This window comes from Xenopus laevis, chromosome 8L (genome assembly GCF_017654675.1).
Source record: "Xenopus laevis strain J_2021 chromosome 8L, Xenopus_laevis_v10.1, whole genome shotgun sequence".
Classification (NCBI taxonomy): Eukaryota; Metazoa; Chordata; class Amphibia; order Anura; family Pipidae; genus Xenopus; species Xenopus laevis.
The window spans coordinates 29,474,820-29,495,409 of NC_054385.1; the positions used below are offsets into that span (position 1 = coordinate 29,474,820).

The 20,590-nt window shown below is 39.6% G+C and overlaps 1 long non-coding RNA gene across 1 annotated transcript; it reads right to left on the reverse strand.

Moving 5' to 3' along the window:
• Positions 1–567: 567 nt before the first annotated feature.
• Positions 568–8,104, reverse strand: LOC121397366. Its single transcript, XR_005963620.1, has 3 exons — positions 7,733–8,104; positions 1,624–1,686; positions 568–1,036 (listed from the first exon to the last, which is right to left on the reverse strand). It is a non-coding gene; the product is annotated as an uncharacterized LOC121397366 (long non-coding RNA).
• Between the last annotated feature and the right edge of the window lie 12,486 nt (positions 8,105–20,590).

A 20,590-nucleotide genomic window follows, 5' to 3' on the forward strand; every position in this document is an offset into this window, starting at 1 on the left:
CATTATAATATACAATTTTAAGCATAAACATATGATATATTACACATTATGGTCCCATATATATATATATGAATGATGCTAAAAACGCACTTTACTTTAAAATCCTGCACTTTTATTATTACATGGTACAGGTATGGGATCCATTATCCAGATTTCAATTTTGAAATCTGACATGGGGCTAGACATATTGTCAATTTCCCAGCTGCCCCAAGTCATGTGACTTGTGCTCTGATAAACTTCAATCACTCTTTACTGCTGTACTGCAAGTTGGAGTGATATCACCCCCTCCCTCCCCCCCCAGCAGCCAAAAAAAAGAACAATGGGAAGGTACAACACTCAATAGTAAATACCCATGTCCCACTGAGACACATTCAGTTACATTGAGAAGGAAAAACAGCAGCCTGCCAGAAAGCATTTCTCTCCTAAAGTGCAGGCACAAGTCACATGACCAGGGGCAGCTGGGAAATTGATAAAATGTCTAGCCCCATGTCAGATTTCAAAATTGAAAATAAAAAAATCTGTTTGCTCTTTTGAGAAATCGATTTCAGTGCAGAATTCTGCTGGAGCAGCACTATTAACTGATTCATTTTGAAAAAATTATTTTTTCCAATGACAGTATCCCTTTAAGAAAAAAAGAGAACTAATTATCTCTTGCACAGTTATATATAAAATAATTTTTTTTGAAGCTAAATGAGAGCCAGTAACATAGGGAACATACAAAAAACAAAGGTTACTGGCCCATTGTACAGTCTATCTGCTCTGGGCACTTGTTCCCTTTCTTGTTAATATAATAAAAATGTTCTACTAGACACAGCAAAATTACAAAATGTCAAAAGAAGAAAATGACAAATTGATCTAAATGCCTCTGTGTATAAATTACATTAAAAAAATTCTAATCTCCGGTGCACAGTATCCAGGTGTTCCTGTCAATCCACTAATCTTCTTTCCGCCAAAGACTCCCTCAACAGCGAGGCCAAAATCACAGATCTTGATGTGACCATCATTACCAACCAAGATGTTTTCAGGCTTGAGATCTCTGCAACATGGAAATTATTGAAGGAAATAATAGAATGAGTAGAGTTCTGAGATTCAGGGGTAAGTAAGTAAATGCACATTAAAAGCTTTAAAAGCATTAAAATAACTAAAAATATATATTTTGGTATAGGACAAACTAGAAGCAATGCAGTTAAGTAGTAAGAAAAAAGGAACAGACAATAAAGGCTATTTAATACAAAAAAGTGGAACAGTAAAGGCAGATACAGTGAAAAAGATGCATTGCTTGGTTAAAATTAAATGTAAACTACAAAGGCTTAATCCACAATATGTTATTAGTCCAGACAGACAGTGTGAGTCACTAAAAGGAACTTTCTCTAACCGATTGCACCAGATATCAGAAGTGGAAACATAGCAGCTTTACTTAGCAGATTGTGAGAAAATGGGCAAAAGTTGTGCCAGTGAGGGAAGGCACATTTCTGTACAATTACATGCCTGCAAAGATAAGTATCCCAAAGAAATGTAGATGAGAAGCTATCAAGATGTAAATTGTTTTTTGCCAACAGTGAATAAAAATAGAAAGTGGACATTACTCAATATTCTAGAGAAGAGAACTGAAATTTTACTGACCGATGAATGACGCCATTGGAGTGCAGGAACTGTAGGGCTATCACCATCTCTGCAGTGTAGAACCTGCAAACAACAGTAACCAGATTAATTACATAGGGGATACCTATCAAATATCGTGGGGGTTACCTATCACCTGTTAAATTTGACTTTTCTTGTTCTTTCATACAATTCAGTGGTGCCCTGGTTCTGCTGCTGTGCACAAACCTTACTCAGACAAAGGTCAAAGAACAAATACGCAGCAGTGTGTGAATTTACATGAAGGGCATTGTAATGTATTAATTAAATTAATTTATAAATTGCTATTTTACTTTATACAGATGTAATTGTGTTCTTCCTGAAACATTAGTTTGACATATTGCAAAATATGCTCTCCTACTCCCAAGCTCCTCTGTGTATTGCTCAGCCCTGGGGTGCATTGGCACAACCTGGACTTACGTCTGCCTGTATCATACACTTCCTCTCTTACTCTCTATTCCCCTATAGTAAGAAATTGTGTGTCCTGTGCGTCTGTTTTTTGTTATACAGCTATAATAAAATGAATGTTACAGTTGAAAAAAACACTTGTTGTTTCAACACCTATTATTTTTTTTTCCTTCTAGGTGAACTACTAAAAACTAGTAAAGAACTAGTAAAAACAGAAGATGCTCATCTGTCCCAGGACAATTTGCAGAAGGTTGTTAATGAATTAAAAGTGCTTCAAGATGGACAATCCAACATGGATTTCAAGTTGGATACAATGAGAAGGTTTTTGTTATACTGGGTAATCTAGATGTGTAAGATGAATGTTTCCAACAACCATTTTGTGTACACAACACTTACTAAATTTCTAATTTACAGTTTACAAATTAAATATCAAGTAATATTAGATGAAAAGACTGTGACAAATTACTTTTTTTTTTTTTATTTGTTCCACGGAAAATGACATTCTTTGGAAGGAGGTTTCTTCCCTGAGAAGGAAGAATGGCCAACAGAAACTTCTTGCAAAGGTGAATCTCAGTTGATGGAGGTACTACAACACATTTAGGGGCCGATTCACTAAGGGTCGAATTTCGAAGTAAAAAATACTTCGAAATTCGACCCTCGAATTGAAATCCTTCGACTTCGAATATCGAAGTCAAAGGATTTAGCGCTAAACGTTCGTTCGATCGATCGAAGGATTTTCGAAGGATTTTAATCCAACGATCGAAGGAAAATCCTTTGATCAAAAAAAGTTTAGCAAGCCTATGGGGACCTTCCCCATAGGCTAACATTGACTTCGGTAGGTTTTATCTGCCGAAGTAGGGGGTCGAAGTTTTTTTAAAGGGAAAGTACTTCGACTATCGAATGGTCGAATAGTCGAACGATTTTTCGTTCGAATTATTCGAATCGAAGTCGAAGGTCGTATTCGAAGGTCGAAGTAGCCCATTCGATGGTCGAAGTACCCAAAAAATACTTCGAAATTCGAAGTATTTTTCATTCGAATCCTTCACTCGAGCTTAGTGAATCGGCCCTTTAGTAAAACTAGGCAAATTAGTCTCAGCTCACTAACTCATAGCAACGTATCAGAGGCATTCATTGGGTACTCTGCCTGCAGTAGAATGAACAATTCTATTTGCTGTGTGGTGCTGGGGTAACTGCCCAGGGCAGATTTGCCTGATATCAGTAAATCAGGGTAATTTGCCTTACCAGTAATAGGAAGTAATTTCTTTCTAACTGTTTTCACCAAATATTTTATTATTTGTCTATATAATTCATCCTGAGTCTAATGCAAAGGAACATTTTGAAGGGAAGCAGCAGGAAAAGGTATTAGAATTCAGATTGTCTATTAATTGCTTGAAAGTTGGAGAACTATTGGCATAAAAAATAAAAAAAACCTTAGACAAAATTTAGGACAGACAATTTAGTGAACGCAATTCATTAACATTTTATGTTACACCCTTTTTATCTACACCCTTTTCTTTTTCCCCTCATTTATAGGCCATTGACAATTGAAGCTTCTCAGTTCGCTGCCCCAAAATACAGTCGCAATATGCTGCAGTTTGCAGAAGGAGGAGTTAGTGAGGTGAGAATATGACATTGAGATTATGACACATTGCATGTCTGAGCTACTCTCGTTTTCCATCAGATAGTAGAAGTTCCATGCCACTCAGGTCAGGCAATGGCATTGCACAGACATGCCAACATCAGGGATGGGAAAGACCTGCATTGAGTAATGTGTGAGGTGTTGGGAAAGTATTAAAGCAGACATAATTATATTCTATTGGTGAATGGTGACTGAAGAGTGTATCTAAAATTGTTTTGCTGCTGACTGTTTTTGCTATACAACATCCAGGTGATTCATGCTCTAAAACACGATCCCTGATTCCATGTACTAGGCATGCACAAGGCAACAGGGCTTCTTCAGAGCAAGAGTATAAAAAGGCTTTGTAGAAATATTAGTTTCGTATTTGGGTGCGATATATTGATCCCTTGATATTCATCTAGTGATTGGACTGTGTTTATGTACAGGTATAGAAACCGTTATCCAGAAAGCCCCGAATTACAGAAAGGTCATCGCCTAAGATATAATTAATCCTTATTGGTGGAAAAACAATCCTATTGGGTTTATTTAATGTTTAAATGATTTTTAGCAGACTTAGGGGCAGATTTACTAAGCTCGAGTGAATAGTTCGAATGCAAAACTATTCGAAGTATTTTTTTGGGTACTTCGACCATCGAATTGGTCTTTGGGCACTTTTTATGATCGAATAAAAATCACTTGATCAATCGCTTAAAATCGCTCGAAACAATTTTTATTCGATCGTTCGATCGAACCTTTTGCGCTAAAATCCTTCGAATCCGATATTCGAAGGATTTTACTTCGAGGGTTTTTTAACCCTCGAAATTCGACCCTTGATAAATCTTGAAAAAAATGTATGAAATTCCAAATTACAGAGAGATCCCTTATCTGGAAAACCCCTGGCCCGAGAATTCTGGATAATAGATCCCATACCTGTACTTCACAGCTCGGTTTTCTTGAGGTGAACAGGACAAATGGGGAAATTGAAGCAAAGCAGGAGTCCATGATACAGGGGATTATTTGTGCACTGGCAATCCATAACTATCTGCTTCACAAGGACCAAACATGGAGTAGGTTAAGATTTCCTGTTTGGCCTGTTGAACCCAAGAAATAACAAAATCATAGATTCATTTTTGTGATTAAAACAATAGGCAGAAAGTATGTTTAGCATAAACCCTATTCATTGAACTGTTGAAAATATTCTGAATTGATGAGATTTTCATTCCACTAAGTCTGTACTGTTCTAATGATTTCGTTTTTTAAAGTAGTGCCAAGTATGTATTAACTCTAATTAATTTTAATATCTTGTAACCATAACATATAAAATGTTTTATTGCTAAGATAAGTGACTCTAGTAACCAAAGAGCATTGATATTTCGGTTAAGACTCAACTCAACTAAACTGTCTCAAAATACCACTGTTAGCATTGTACTAACATCTTGTAGGGTCAGCTTGTGCTTTAACCCTTTCCATGCTTGGTGATTTCTCACTAACCATGGAAATATAAAGCCTACCCTCTGACACTTGGTAAATTGAGTGCCAGTACAGGTATGGGACCTGTTTTCCAGAATGCTCGGGACCTGGGGTTTTCCGGATAATGGATCTTTCTATAATTTGGATCTTCATACCATAAGGCTACTAGAAAATCATGTAAACATTAAAAAAAACCAATAGGCTGGTTTTGCTTAAAAAAATGATTAATCATATCTTAGTTTAGATTAAGTATAAGATACTGTTTTTTATTGCCGAGATAAAGGAAATCATTTTTAAAAATCTGGATTATTTGGATGGAGTTTATGGGAGACAGCCAGGGTTGCCACCCGGCCGGTATTTTATCGGCCTGGCTGGTAAAAATGATGGTTGATCCCAATGTTATTAATAGGGAAAAAGATAAATATATAGGAAGGCCTGTATTTTTTTCAAGAAAAGGTGTCAATCATAGAGTAATTTTGAGTTTTCTGGATAACGGGTTCCTGGATAACTGATCCCATACCTGTACTGTAGATTCTATCTATAGCAGGTAAAGGAATATTGCATATACTATGGATCAAGTTATGAAACTACTTTTAAGTTCAGCGTCAATTTTAATTGATATCCCAAGCGTTTGTAACACATTTTTGGACTATTCAGGCCAACTGGGTTAAAAACCATCTAGTATACTAGAGTATGGGTTACACTGGACTCTATCACTTACAACTCACTTACTACTGTGCTTTAACCAATAAAGAAATGGGTGCCAGGAGGTTCTTGCAAATTAAACAGAACAAAATAACTTTATTTGTCAGAGACAAATGATCCACAGGTTACTTACATAAGTAAAGAAGTATTTGCAGAATATAAAGGCACACCGCTCAGACAGTATACCAGAGGTAGATGCAGGTGCATTCCCTGAGGATGTAAATAAGGCAGTACAACTTCCCTCTAGGCAGATATACCTCACACGTGGTCTGGATCTCACCCAGTGGAGTGGTCACCGAGAACCCTATCCACTGTGATCCCTTCACTGTAGGCAATCTTAGCGCCTGGGAAGCTACTTCCTGTTACAATCCTTGATGAGCACAAAGCTGCTCTTTCTCTCTGAGTAGGCAATCTTAGCGCCTGGGAAGCTCTGAGTAGGCAATCTTAGCGCCTGGGAAGCTACTTCCTGTTACAATCCTTGATGAGCACAAAGCTGCTCTTTCTCTCTTCCCTCTCTGTCTTACTCTCCTAGAGAGTATATAACATTATTTTCCTGCCACTCACTAGCCTCATTCATGGGGTCCCTGCTCCCCGACTTATCTCTCTAGAGGTACTGGTCCCTCTAAAGCACATGGCTTTTCTGGGCCTTGCTGTACTCCCTGGAAACATACAACTGGATCAGCAACCAGAAGCCAAAGAAGAAGATCCATCCTTCTCACTGTGAAGTGTGACAGGAAGTGGTCACAACACCACTTGGCCAATAACTGGGATATGTAAATTACAATTAGCTACATGGGCATCTGCCAAGCAACTAGGGAGATCAGGAAGTGTAGGGATTTAAAGCCATAGGGCACATTAAACCCATGGGTCCCTACATGTTTCTGCTCTAAAACAGTATCCCAACCCTATGGGTCCAACAAGAACAGGCAACAGGGCTATTTCTGAGCAAAAGTATATCTGTGAATTGTCCCATTCGCAGAACATAAACAGTTCTGTACAGTTTTACTGGTGGCACAACTGGACAGTCGTATTCATGTCCTGGGTACTTAAAGGGCATGTAAAGGCAAAAAAATAAAATCCCATTTTTACTTTCTTTAATGAAAAAGAAACCTATCTCCAATATACTTTAATTCAAAAATGTGTACCGTTTTTTTAAGAAACCTGACTGTATTCAGTGAAATTCTCCCTTCATTTACTGCTGTGGATAGGAATTGTCAGACGGTCCCTAACTGCTGAGCAGGGAAACAATCATACTTATGAACAGCAGGGGGAGCCCCCGCCTTACTTCCCAGCCATGCAGAACTCAAGCAGCTTTGTTTGTTTCCCTGTAGAGCAGACAGCGAATGTGTAAAAATTTGTATTGGATTTAATTTTTGCCTTTACATCCCCTTTACTGTTTCCAACTCCAGCTGCAGGGACAAAGATTTTGGAGCCAGATTTAAACAGATAAACTGGGACTCTATTTGGAGGATTATTTTGCTGCAGCCACTTTTTCTGTAGAGTTGGAGAAAGTTTGTATTAAACAACACAAAAACTATAAAATCTACCTTGGATTACATGACAACACAGGGGCCCAGTGCAGTTTGCCTATTCTGATTATTATTCAGTCTTGCTGTATCGGCGTCTGGCAGATATTATTTGACTTGTGCTGTTTTGATAATTTATGATGATCCCCAAGCAGCTCAGACCACACTGAGCATGTGCACAGTCTTGGTCTTGCAAAGATGTTTAACAAAGTTATAAGATGGTTATAAGATTACTGAAAGATCTAGGTCCCAAGCATTCTGGATAACAGGTCCCATACCTGTATATACTACAGAGTCTATATACTTGAGATATTTCTGCACAAATGGTTCCCCTGCCAATTGTACAGAGAAAAAGAAAAGTACTAACCTTCTATTTTCTTCACAGGGAAACACTTGGTGCAATATATAGGGAACCTGCTTCTCTCCTTATGCGAAGACTTGCCACAGAGCAGCTATGGAGAAGGAGCCTCAGACCCAGTCAATCTTTTGAATGTAGTAGATGATAATGTGTTCCCAGGGCACTCGGATGAAAAACTTGTGTAGGACAACATCTTTGTCCTAAGCCCTGTTAGAAAGTTAATAGAGGAAGCCACAGATATTGAGCCAGATACGTTGTTCAATTGAAAGTTCAGATAAAGTGTGGGTGTCAGGGTGTATCAGATTATTTCACAGTGAAATTAGTGCAATGTTGAAATTTTATTAAAGGAAAACTATACCCCCAAAATGAATACTTAAGCAACAGATAGTTTATATCAAATTGAATGACATATTAAAGAATCTTACCAAACTGGAATATATATTTACATAAATATTGCCCTTTTACATCTCTTGCCTTGAACCACCATTTCGTGACTGTATCTGTGCTGCCTCAGAGATCACCTGACCAGAAATACTACAACACTAACTGTAACAGGAAGAAGTGAGGAAGCAACAGGCAGAACTCTGTCTGTTAATTGGCTCATGTGACCTAACATGTGGTTTGTATGTGTGCAGAGTGAATCGAACGATCTCAGGGGGCGGCCCTTATTTTTTAAAATGGCAATTTTCTATTTATGATTACCCAATGGCACATACTACTAGAAAAGTATATTATTATGATAATGGTTCATTTACATGAAGCAGGGCTTTACACATGAGCTGTTTTACTCAGTATCTTTTAATAGAGACCTACATTGTTTGGGGGGCATAGTTTTCCTTTAAGTCACATTTTATATTAATATGATGTTGTGGTTTATGCTTCCCAGCTGACTACATAATTCCCAGATAAATCTAACATTTCTACGAATACATCAGGTTACACAGTTTGTAGGCATCCCTTGTACCCGCTAACCATTCGCTAAGCCTGACCTATTTGCAAGGAGCAGTACAGCCTTCCCTGGGTTACAAGTGCTTTTTAAATGAGTACTGAGGGGCACCGCTTGCACCCATTAGCACTTGTACCATGTGAATTTATAAACTTCTACCTATGATTTTGGAAGTCTTCAGTGATTTCTAATATATAAATAGATTTTTTCATAATCTCACAATTTTTAGACAGTTTTCTATTTATACAACAGTAAAGATCATTGTTTTCATGCTGCTAGGTTTTAAAGGAAAAGTTCAGCGTGAAAATAAAAACTGGGTAAATAGATAGGCCGTGCAAAATAAAAAATGTTTCTAATATAGTTAGCCAAAAATGTAATGTATAAAGACTGATATATATAATAATATATTAGTGACTGGATGTCTAACATAATAGCCAGAACACTACTTCCTGCTTTTCAGCTCTATAGCGCTGAGTTAGTCAGCGACTTGAAGGGGGGTCACATGGTACATTTCTGTTCAGTGAGTTTGCAATTGATCTTCAGCATTCAGCTCAGATTCAAAAGCAACAGATATGACCCATGTGGCCCCCCTTCAAGTCTCTGATTGGTTACTGCCTGGTAGCCAGGGTAACCAGTCAGTGGAAACCAAGAGAGTTGAAAAGCAGGAAGTTGGGCTATGTTATGTTAGACATCCAGTCACTCCAGTCTTTATACATTACATTTTTGCCTAACTAACTCTATCAGAAACATTTTTTATTTTGCACAGCCTATTTATTTACCCAGTTTTTATTTTTACACTGAACAATTCCTTTCAGGCAGCTGCTATAGTGCCATGGTTTGAATATCCCTCCAGTTTTAGGACTGTTAGTTTACATTTTATTGTGGACCTGTTATCGAGAATGCTTGGGACCTGGGGTTTTCTGGATAATGGATCTTTACATACTTTGGATCTTCATACCTTAAGTCGGCTAGAAAATTATTTAAATATGAAATAAACTCAACAGGCTAGTTCTACTTCCAATAGGGATTAATTGTATTTTAGTTTGGATCAATTACAAGGTAATGTTTTATTATTACAGGGAAAAAGGAAATACTTAAAAAACGTAAATATTTAAAAATGTGGATTATTTGGATAAAATGATGTCTATGGGAGATGACCATTCCTTAATTGGATAACCGTTCCCGGATAACGGATTCTATATATATATATATATATATATATATATATATATCTTTGATTTGATTCATTTAGGGAAGTGTTTTGATTGTTTTCTTAAGCAACAGAGAAGTAAACATTAGGATACAGAGCCTTGTGGGTACACTGAAGTAACATTAACCCACTCTTAGTCAACAATATGGAAGCTGACATTCTAAAGCAATGATCATGTGCACTTTCCCTTCAGCAGAATGGGAAGTGGCTGCTGAACTGTAAGGTCAGTGATTCCAGCAGCAGCTGAGGAGAACCACCATGATGCAGCTTACCTATTGACTGGGAAAATTTGCTTACATAGGAAAACTACAAAATCGGGGAAATTATTAAAAAAACTTTTAAAGTTTTAGTTCAGTAAAGATTTTTTTTAAGACATTAACTTATAGTATTTTATAGAATGACTAATTCTAAGTAACTTTTCAATTGGCCTTCATTTTTTCTTTTTTTTAAATGTTTTTTGAATTATTGTCTTCTTCTTCTGACTCTAAAAAACAATGGCTCTGTAAGGCTACACATTTATTGTTATTTATTCAAAGCAATGCATGGTTGCTAGGGAAATTTGGGCCTTATCAACCATATTGCTGAAATTGCAAACTGGAGAGCTGCTGAGTAAAAAGCAAAACAATTGCAAATTCTACACATTCACATTCTACATCATACTATCAGTGATTTTTATATTTCCTTTACAATTAGTAAATATATAGTCAAAGGACTGGTCCAATTGCCATTTGGAGTCAGGATGCAATATGTTGACCCTTGTGAGACAGGTTGAAGGTAGCTTTAGAAATGATGTGTCTTTCTCAGGATTAGCAACAAGATCAGACCTACTTCAGTAAAGGCTGGATTTGGTGTGCTTATATATTTTCCCCCTAGCCTCGACTAATGATTTATTCCCAAATCATTTAGTGGTTGATTATTTCTATTGATGCCAGTGATAATGCTCATTATGCGCAGGGTTTCTGCTGCTTAATTATTTATAAAAACGTTACAGCACCCTAAAAAGTTTTTTTAAAATATATTAATAGTAAAAAGATGCAAGTTGAGTGTGTTGCTCCATTAAATAATGTTACCAGTATGGTTGTAACAGATGCAGAAAAGTCAAATGTGCTAAATCAGTTCTTTTCTTCAGTGTATACAATAGTCAGAGTTCCCAGGCTCACTTTATAGCTGCACTAATGGCTCAGCTCAATCTAGTCAGTGGCTGACTCAGGATATGATTCATAAAGCTTTAATAAAAATTAATGTAAACAAGGCTCCAGGGCCTGATGCCATACTGTACACCCCCGGGTTCTAAGAGAGCTTAGTTCAGTTTTAGACCAGCCCCTATTTCTGATTTTCTCAGATTGGCTTTCATCTGGTATGGTGCCTATGGATTGGAGAAAAGCTGATGTTATTCCAATATTTAAAAAGGGATTACGATCTCAGCCTGGTAATTATAGGCCAGTAAGTTTGACATCTGTGGTGGGCAAATTATTTGAAGGCTTGCTAAGGGATCATATTCAAAATTTTGTCCTAGTGAATGGCATTATGAGAAGCAATCAGCATGGCTTTATGAAGGATAGGTCATGTCAGACAAATTTGATTGCTTTTTATGATGAGGTAAGTAAGATGCTGGACAGTGGGGGGGGGGGCAGTGATCTATTTGGATTTTGTCAAAGCGTTTGATACCCTGCCCCACAAATGACTGCTTTCTAAACTAAGGTCTATTGGGCTTAATGAAGTCGTTTTCACATGGATAGGAAACTGGCTACAGGATCGGGTACAGAGGGTGGTTATTAATGGTACATTCTCTATTTGGAGTAAGGTTTGGGTCCACTTTTATTTAACTTGTTCATTAATGACTTAGGGGAGGGTGATGTAAGTAATGTATCAGTGTTTGCAGATGACACAAAATTATCCAGCCCAATTAATTCCATCCAGGATGTGGCATCCTTGCAACATGATCTTGACAAACTGGCAAATCTGGGCAGCTAAGTGACAAATGAGATTCAATGTTGATAAATGTAAAGTCATGCACCTGCGATGTAAAAATATCCAAACCACTTATACCCTTTATGGGACTGTACTAGGCAAATACATTATGGAAAAGGACCTTGGAGTCCTTGTAGATGATAAACTTGGCTGTAGCAAGCAATGCCAGTCAGCAGCATCAAGGGCAAATAAAGTCTTGAGCTGTATTAAAAAGGGCATAGAGTCACGGAAAGAGGGGGTCATTCTTCCACTGTATAGAGCACTTGTAAGGCCCCATCTAGAATATGCCGTACAGTTTTGGTCTCCATCACTCAAACAGGACATTATTGTATTAGAGAGGGTACAAAGAAGGGCAACTAAGTTGGTAAAAGGTATGGAAAATCTTAGCTATGAGGAAAGACCAAATTAGCGGTTGTTCACGCTGGAAAATCGACGCTTAAGGGGGTGATATGATAACTATGTATAAATATATAAGGGGATCATATAATAATCTCTGTAATGCTTTATTTACCAGTAGGTCTTTCCAGCTGACACAAGGTCATCCATTCTGATTAGAAGAAAAGAGGTTCCGCCTAAATATTCTGAAGGGTTTTTTTTACAGTGAGAGCTGTGAAGATGTGGAATTCTCTCCCTGAATCAGTTGTACAGGCTCATACATTAGATTTAAGAAGGGGTTGGATTGCTTTTTAGCAAGTGAGGGAATACAGGGTTATGGATGATAGCTCATAGTACAAGTTGATCCAGGGACTAGTCCGATTGCTTTTTTTTTTTTATTATTAACAATTTTTGCAAATTAATAATTATTTAATAAAGGAAAGAAGGAAGAGAGGAGACAGTGGAGAGGAGAGCTGGCCGCCACAACTTTTATCAACAAATTATTCTGAGAGAGAATGTGTGTTCATATAGGTCCATCATGTTTATTTCGGCTTGTATATGTGCGAGATTCAGAAGGCTGGTCTTTTTCCAATTTCTCGCTAGCAGGCTTCTGCTAGCAAGCATAAGTCGTGTAATGTCTCTCTGTACTGCTGCATCCCTTTGCACTGTATCATATCCTAGGAGAGCCATTGCCGGGTAAATAACAATTTGGTCGCCTGTGATGCCTCTTAGAAGAAAGTTCATCCTTCCCCAGAATTCCGCTGCTATGGGGCAGGACCACCACATATGAAGGAGGTTTCCTTCACTTTTTTGGCACCTCCAGCAAATGTTGGGGGTGTTAGGGAACGCTTTGTGGATTTTCTCTGGTGTCATGTACCATCTATACATTATATTAAGTTCCTAATGGTTAAGCGCTCGAGAATACTTAGATGTGCGTTGGAATAGCCATCGCCATGTAGCAGTAGATAGTGGTATTTGTAGCTTTGATTGCCAATGTTTCATAGTCAGTGGGGCATTATCCGAATCTTTCTGTTGTAACAGCTGATATAGGTTCTGTGTCCCTTTCTGTTTCCCGGTGGGTGTCCAGCATTTGGTCTCAAATAGAGTTGGTTGGTGTAGACCATTCCACTTGTGCGCATGGAGGTAGTTTCTTAGTCTAATATACATGTAAAGTTGCGGATCTGGTAACTTATATTTGCTTTGTAGTACTGAGAAAGTATTTTCCTGGTCATACAGATCCCCCATCCTCTTGATGCCTAGGTTTTTCCAGAGAGATAGAGTCAGATCTGGTATTGCTTCTTCTAGAATATAGAGTGGCATAAGTGTGTTTGAGAGATGCGTTAAATTATTGTTGCTTCTGGTTGTGTACCAAGTATGTAAGATTGCCTGTATTGTTTCCGGTATTTTGTCCATATCAGAGCGGCAATGTTTGCCCAGAGTCCATACATGTGTGACGACCGATTGGCCAAAAAGAGATTTGTAGATCCAGCATTCCATATCCACCCAATTTTTGTGCTAGCGGGTAGGTGCCAGTCTGCCAATTGGTCCAATATAGTTGCTTTATAATATTTTTGTAAATTGGGGCAAGCTAGCCCAGTGTTCCGTTTGGTGGCATACATGATATCCTGTGCCAATCACTGTTTCTTCTGGTTCCATATAAACGCTAGCAGTATTACTTTTTTTGCTGGAAAAAGGAGGTGTATAGTGGAATAGGTAAAGTTGTGAATTTATACAAAAGTTTTGGTGCGATCAGCATTTTGATGGCGTTGATTCTCCCCAACCAGGAGATGTAGGTAGTTTTCCATTTGTGGAGTATTGCAACTGTGTCTTTCAAAATTTCACCATAATTTTGTTGGTATAGATGTAGAGGATTGGCTGTTATCTTTGATCCCAGGTAACTAACCACAGTGGTTTGCCAGTCTAAGTTGTAGTTCTGTTTTAACATACTGATGTCTGATGGAGGCATAAGTATAGGAAGTGCTTGCGTTTTTGAAACGTTAAGTTTATAATGGGATATATCCCTTACAACCTTACAATCAAATCAAATAATTCCTGCAAGGCAATAACGTGGTTAGTCACAGTTAAGGCTATATCATCTGCAAATAATAGGATCTTGTGTTCTCGTGGGCCTATTGTAACTCCTCGAATATCACATAGTTGTCTAACAGCTTGGGCTCATGGTTCTGTGCTTAAGACATAAATGATGGGCTAAAGTGGTCTGACAAGAACCTATGCACATTTACTTGGGCTGACGGGTCGGAGTATAAGGCCATGATAGCAGTGATCAGTGAGGTTGGTATTTTGAAGGTCTCCAAAACTATTATTATTATTAACATGTATTTATATAGCACCAACATATTGCGTAGCACCGTAAAGTAAATGTGATTATACAACTAAATCACATGAATTATATACATAGAACATATGGAGTTATATACATCACAATCATCACATCACAATCAATACAGGTACAAAAAGGTGAGGAAGGCCCTATGCATAGGCATATACTCTAAAGGGAAGGGAGTAATACACAAGTTGTTGGAGTGGGTAAGATCGAATTAAGTGGGTGAGAAATGTGGTACTGTATGTGGTGTTGCGTTTGGTAGTTAAGCAGAGTGAGGGTAGGCTTCTCGAACGAAGTGCGTTTTAAGAGATTTCTTGAAAGCAGAAAGGTTGGAAGAAAGTCAGACAGACCGTGGGAGAGAGTTCCAGAGGAGGGGTGCTGCCCTTGCAAAGTCTTGAATGCGAGCATGTGAGGAGGTAATGAGAGAAGAGTTGAGTAGTAGGTCAGTAGAGGAACATACTAAGCAGTTGGGTGAGTATATAGAGATGAGTTCAGAGATGTAGGGGGGGGGCAGAGTTATGAAGTGCTTTGAAAGTCAGTGTCATTAATTTGAATCTGAAAGGTAACGGAAGCCAGTGCAGGGATTAACAGAATGGTGAGGCAGAGGAGGAGCGGTTGCTGAGGTGTATGAGCCTCGCAGCAGTGTTCATTATGGACTGGAAAGGTGACAGTCTCTGGAGGGGAAGGCCAATTAAAAGAGAGTTACGGTAGTCTAGACGTGATATGACGAGAGTGAATAAGAATGTTGGCAGCATCTTGGGTGATAAATGATCGTATTTTGGATATGTTCCTTAGGTGGAAGTGACATGAATTAATAAGTGACTGGATATGAGGAGTGAATCACAGGGCAGAATCTAGGATAACCCCAAGGCACCGGGCCTGGGGAGAGGGGGTGATAGTGGAATTGTTAATTATGATAAGATATGTCCAGTTCACTCGGTCAAACACCTTTTCAGCATCTAAAGGTGGCCATACACGGAGAGATCCGCTCGTTTGGCGATGTTGCCAAACGAGCGGATCTCTCTCCGATATGCCCACCATGAGGTGGGCAATATCGGGCTGATCCGATTGTGGGCCCTAGGGCCCAACGATCGGATCCTAACGAATGGGAACGGGCGGTCGGATCGCACGACCACATCAATGAACAGATGCAGCCGCAATCCGATGGGATTTTTTGTCCCATCCGATCGAGATCTGGCCGACTTTCGGCCAGATCTCGATCAGGGAAGCCCGTCGGGGGGCCCCATAATCTGCCGACTCCGTCTGTCGGCAGCTTTAATCGGCCCGTGTATGGCCACCCTAAGGCTAGAACTAGTGATGGTGTCTTTGTATGATGCAGTTGTTGTATTAGAGTAATAAGCTGTCTAGTATTATCATGTATGTGGCGACCCTTTATGAACCCTGTTTGGTCATTGTTGATCAATTGTGATAATATCACTTGCAGTCTTTTTGCTAATACAGATGCATACATTTTTAGATCTCCATTTTAGTCCGATTGCCATTTTGTAGTCAGGAAGGAATTTTTCCCCCTCTGAGGCAAATTGGAGAGGCTTCAGATGGGTTTTTTTTGCCTTCCTCTGGATCAACTAGCAGTTAGGCAGATAAAAAAAAAACTAAAAGGTTGAACTTGATGGACGTATGTCTTTTTCAACCTGACTTACTATGTTACATACTACAAAAAAAAAGCCTTACGCATTCCATGTCTCCATGGGGCACTTAAACAGGACCACAGTTCACTTCTGCTGCTTAGTCATGACTATGAGGTCCTGTTTATGACAGCCTTATGGTTTAAAATAGAAGATGCCCTTCCTTTTAATTTGGAGCTTTCTGGACAAGAGATCCTCTATCATAAATGCACTCACTAATATATACAGGAATTTAATTTTATCTAAAGGGCCCTATTAGTGTCAGGCACAAAAGGCCCAGTAAAGAACCTGCCAAAGTAAAAAAAACTTTAGTAGCCCCATGCTTGAAAGGATCATCAAATGTAACTAAGTAAAACTAATTAATATTCCAGGTGTGGGACCTGTTATCCAGACATGGGGTATTCCGGATAATGAATAAATAATTTGGATCTTCATACCTTAAAGGGATACTGTCATGGGAAAAAAATCTTTTTTCAAAATGAATCAGTTAATAGTGCTGCTCCAGCAGAATTCTGCACTGAAATCCATTTCTCAAAAGAGCAAACAGATTTTTTTATATTTAATTTTGAAATCTGACATGGGGCTAGACATTTTGTCAATTTCCCAGCTGCCCCAAGTCATGTGACTTGTGCTCTGATAAACTTCAATCACTCTTTACTGCTGTACTGCAAATTAGAGAGATATCACCCCCTCCCTTTCCCCCCCAGCAGCCACAACAAAAGAACAATGGGAAGGTAACCAGATTACAGCTCCCTAACACAAGATAACAGCTGCCTGGTAGATCTAAGAACAACACTCAATAGTAAAAACCCATGTCCCACTGAGACACATTCAGTTACATTGAGAAGGAAAAACAGCAGCCTGCCAGAAAGCATTTCTCTCCTGAAGTGCAGGCACAAGTCACATGATCAGGGGCAGCTGGGAAATTGACAAAATGTCTAGCCCCATGTCAGATTTCAAAATTGAATATAAAAAAATCTGTTTGCTCTTTTGAGAAATGGATTTCAGTGCAGAATTCTGCTGGAGCAGCGCTATTAACTGATTAATTTTTAAAAAAAATTTTTTCCCCATGACAGTATACCTTTAAGTCTACTAGAAAATCATGTAAACATTAAATAAACCCAAAAGGCTGGTTTTGCTTCCAATAAGGATTCATTATATCTTAGTTTCGATCAAGTACAAGGCACTGTTTTATTACTACAAACAAAAAGGAAAATCATTTTTAAACATCTGGATTATTTGGATGAAATGGTGTCTATGGGAGATGGCCTTTTTGTAATTCAGAGCTTTCTGGATTATGGGTTTCCGGATAACAGATCCCATACCTGTACCAAGAAGGTGCTGTTCTTTACCTGCTGGATGCCAGTTTAATAAAGTCTATGGAAAGCATATTGTACATAGAGATATTACATTGGCTGCTTCCCTATGTGGGCACCTGTGCTGCCCCGTGTGTTTTATTTGTTGCATTATTGCTAGTACAAGCATGAGAGCACAGAGCAGAGCAAAGCATAGACAGACAGGGTACAGGCTGAACATCTCTATGGCATCCCATCCCAGATTATATGGTTGTTTTGGGAAATCTAGTAGCTCTTCCATTTAAACTGTATAAATTCTTCCAGAGAACCCCCCCCCTTGCTGGCCCATACTGTATGTTGGCAGGGACAGAAAATGTCTCTGTGAATTTGTCAGTGCCATTACAACATCTTTATGCACCAACAATTTGGGAAATTCCCTCCCTTAGAGAGATGTAGATAAACAAGTGTTGGCAGTGATAACTACAACAATGGTATTGCCTACATTTTACTGAACTTTTACCCCAACTAGATCAACCCTTTTTAACCACAGCTTGAAAACAGAAGTGGATAAATCTTTATTTATACCAAACCAAGCTGTACCCAAGAATATGCTTTCCCCAGCTGTACAGTGTGCCGCTAATAAAAAAAGTTTTTCTTTTGAAGAATGACTCCTGGTATGTCAAAATAAATACTGCTGACAAGGGACCACTGGTTATTAGTAGACATCAGCTGTGATACCCCACTGGAAGCTTTCCTGCTAACAAACAGATGGTCTCACCTACAGTAAGGTACCAGACTTTAGCCCATTATTTCTTAAATTAATGATACAATTTCTCATTGACTGCAATGTAGTTAAGGTACACTGCTCCCATCACATTCATTTCAAGGTCCTTAGGTGCTTGTTTTGTCTTCTTCTCCAGGTGAAAAGCACCTCTTATGCCCAAAAAGTCAAGTACCAACAGAATAAGGAGAATCCAAGAAGGTTGTTAATCATATATTGAGGGTTTAGAAATTCCGTGCTATTCAACATATTCATCCTCTGACATTCACATAAAATATGCAAAGTTTCTATGTACTGTCTTTATTAAGATATATTGAGCAAAATTATAAAGGTCCTTAATTCTCTCTCTGACTCAAAGATCATGGACAGTATTGCAAAGTATATTGTTTTGTCAAATCACATGACTATCCCACTAAAGGGAGGTATTAAAGGAGAAGGAAAGGCAACAATCACTGTCGGTGACAAAAGTAAACGTTAGCCCCCCCCGGTAATTGTATTCACTTACCTGACACCAGGGCCAGTGATCCTGTTAGCAAAATACTGTGGTCTGGGGTTCTTCTCAGCCAGCTCCACGGAGCTAACCTCTTCTTCTGCTTCTTGTTTCTTAAATATCTGGGGGCCTGTGCACCAGTATTTTTAACATTAAAATTTGGCTTTTCAAAGAAAGAATAAGCAGGACGATGATCTGTAGTACTAGCTGAAAAGAACCCAGTGGCTGGTGCAGTTTTCTGCTGATAGGAGCACTATCTCAGGGTATCCAATCACTGGGAGATGCCTAAAGTTGGCAATAGACATGCAGATTTTGTTCCCACGTTCGATGAACGATCATTCGTTCCAATGAACTGACCTGCTACAAACCATTACGATTAAATAAAGTAATAAGGACAAATCAGACGATGTTCTGGCCATGAATTGACAGACAGCAAGTGTACAAAACATATGTCTGACAAATAGAAGTGACAGTCACCTATTGATATCATCAGATAAACCAGGGCTGTCCAACTGGCGGCCCGCGACCCCCCCTTAAATGGCCCTCCACATCAAAGTCTGCCTGCTGTGTCTGCTTACCATGTGTAAACTTTAAAAGGTATTGCCAAGGCCGCCGGGAGCGCGAAGAGGCACGGCTGCTCCCGGCGGAATAATCCAAGATGGTGGCGCCCAGTCGGCCCACGTGGGCGCTGGGACGCCAGCGACGCAACACTGACACATGCGTAAACGCGCATGCGCAAACACGCCGGCGCAAGCATGCCGGCGTAAGGACTTCACTTTGGCGTTAAATTTGAATATAAAAAGGCTCCCAGGACACCAGAATGGCGCCCAAGAATAGGTTCTGCTTCCCTGAACCTGGGTTTCTGTTCCAAGCCTTGATTCCTGTATCCTGTACCCTGATTCCTGCACCTGCCTTGGTTTTGACCCTTTGCCTTGACACCTGCTTACCGATCCTGATCTGCCTGCCCTTGAACTCTAACCTGAACTCTGATTATTCTCTTGCCTAACCCTTTGGATTCCGCGACCATGGCTTCCTCCTTGATCCAGACTATCTCCCTGGAGGGAGCTCCCGGCTCCCTGACATTATTCTTGGGCCATGGATCCTACTGAGAAAGCTACGCCTGATGTCGGACGAGCGCTCCGCGGACTGGCATCCCGCATGAAGGAATATGAAGCCCAGCAGTACCGCATAGGGCAGGCACTCGATACCCTTCTCTCTCGTGTGCCTTCAGCGCCCCCTGCTTCCCAAGCTGCTGTAAATCCTCCCATGGCGGTCGTCTCGTCTACTACAGGTTTCTCGTCTGGTGAGCCTCATATTCCGCCTCCTCCTCGCTTCAGTGGGGACCCCCAGGCCTGCAGAGGTTTCGCTACACAGTGCCAGATCCAGTTCGAGTTTCAACCCTCGCACTTCCCCAATGAACGTTCCAAGGTGGGGTATGTGATGTCTCGTTTGGTGGGCAAACCGCTTGAGTGGGCAACATCTCTTTGGGAGAAGAATTCTCCACTGACTTTTGATGCCAAGGCTTTTCTTCAAGCATTTCATACTGTGTTTGATGCCCTGGGTCGGGTCACTAATGCCCCTTCTCGTCTTCTGCAACTCCGGCAGGGAAACCGCAGTGTCAGTGACTATGCTATTGACTTTAGAACTTTGATGGCTGAGACTTCCTGGAATGACAATGCCTATAAGGCCGTATTCTATCAAGGTCTGTCTATTCGAATTAAAGATGATCGTCTCCAGGGAGTTCCCTGACCTGCTGGAAGATCTAATTGCACTATCCATTAAGGTGGACACTCGTCTCAGAGAGCATCA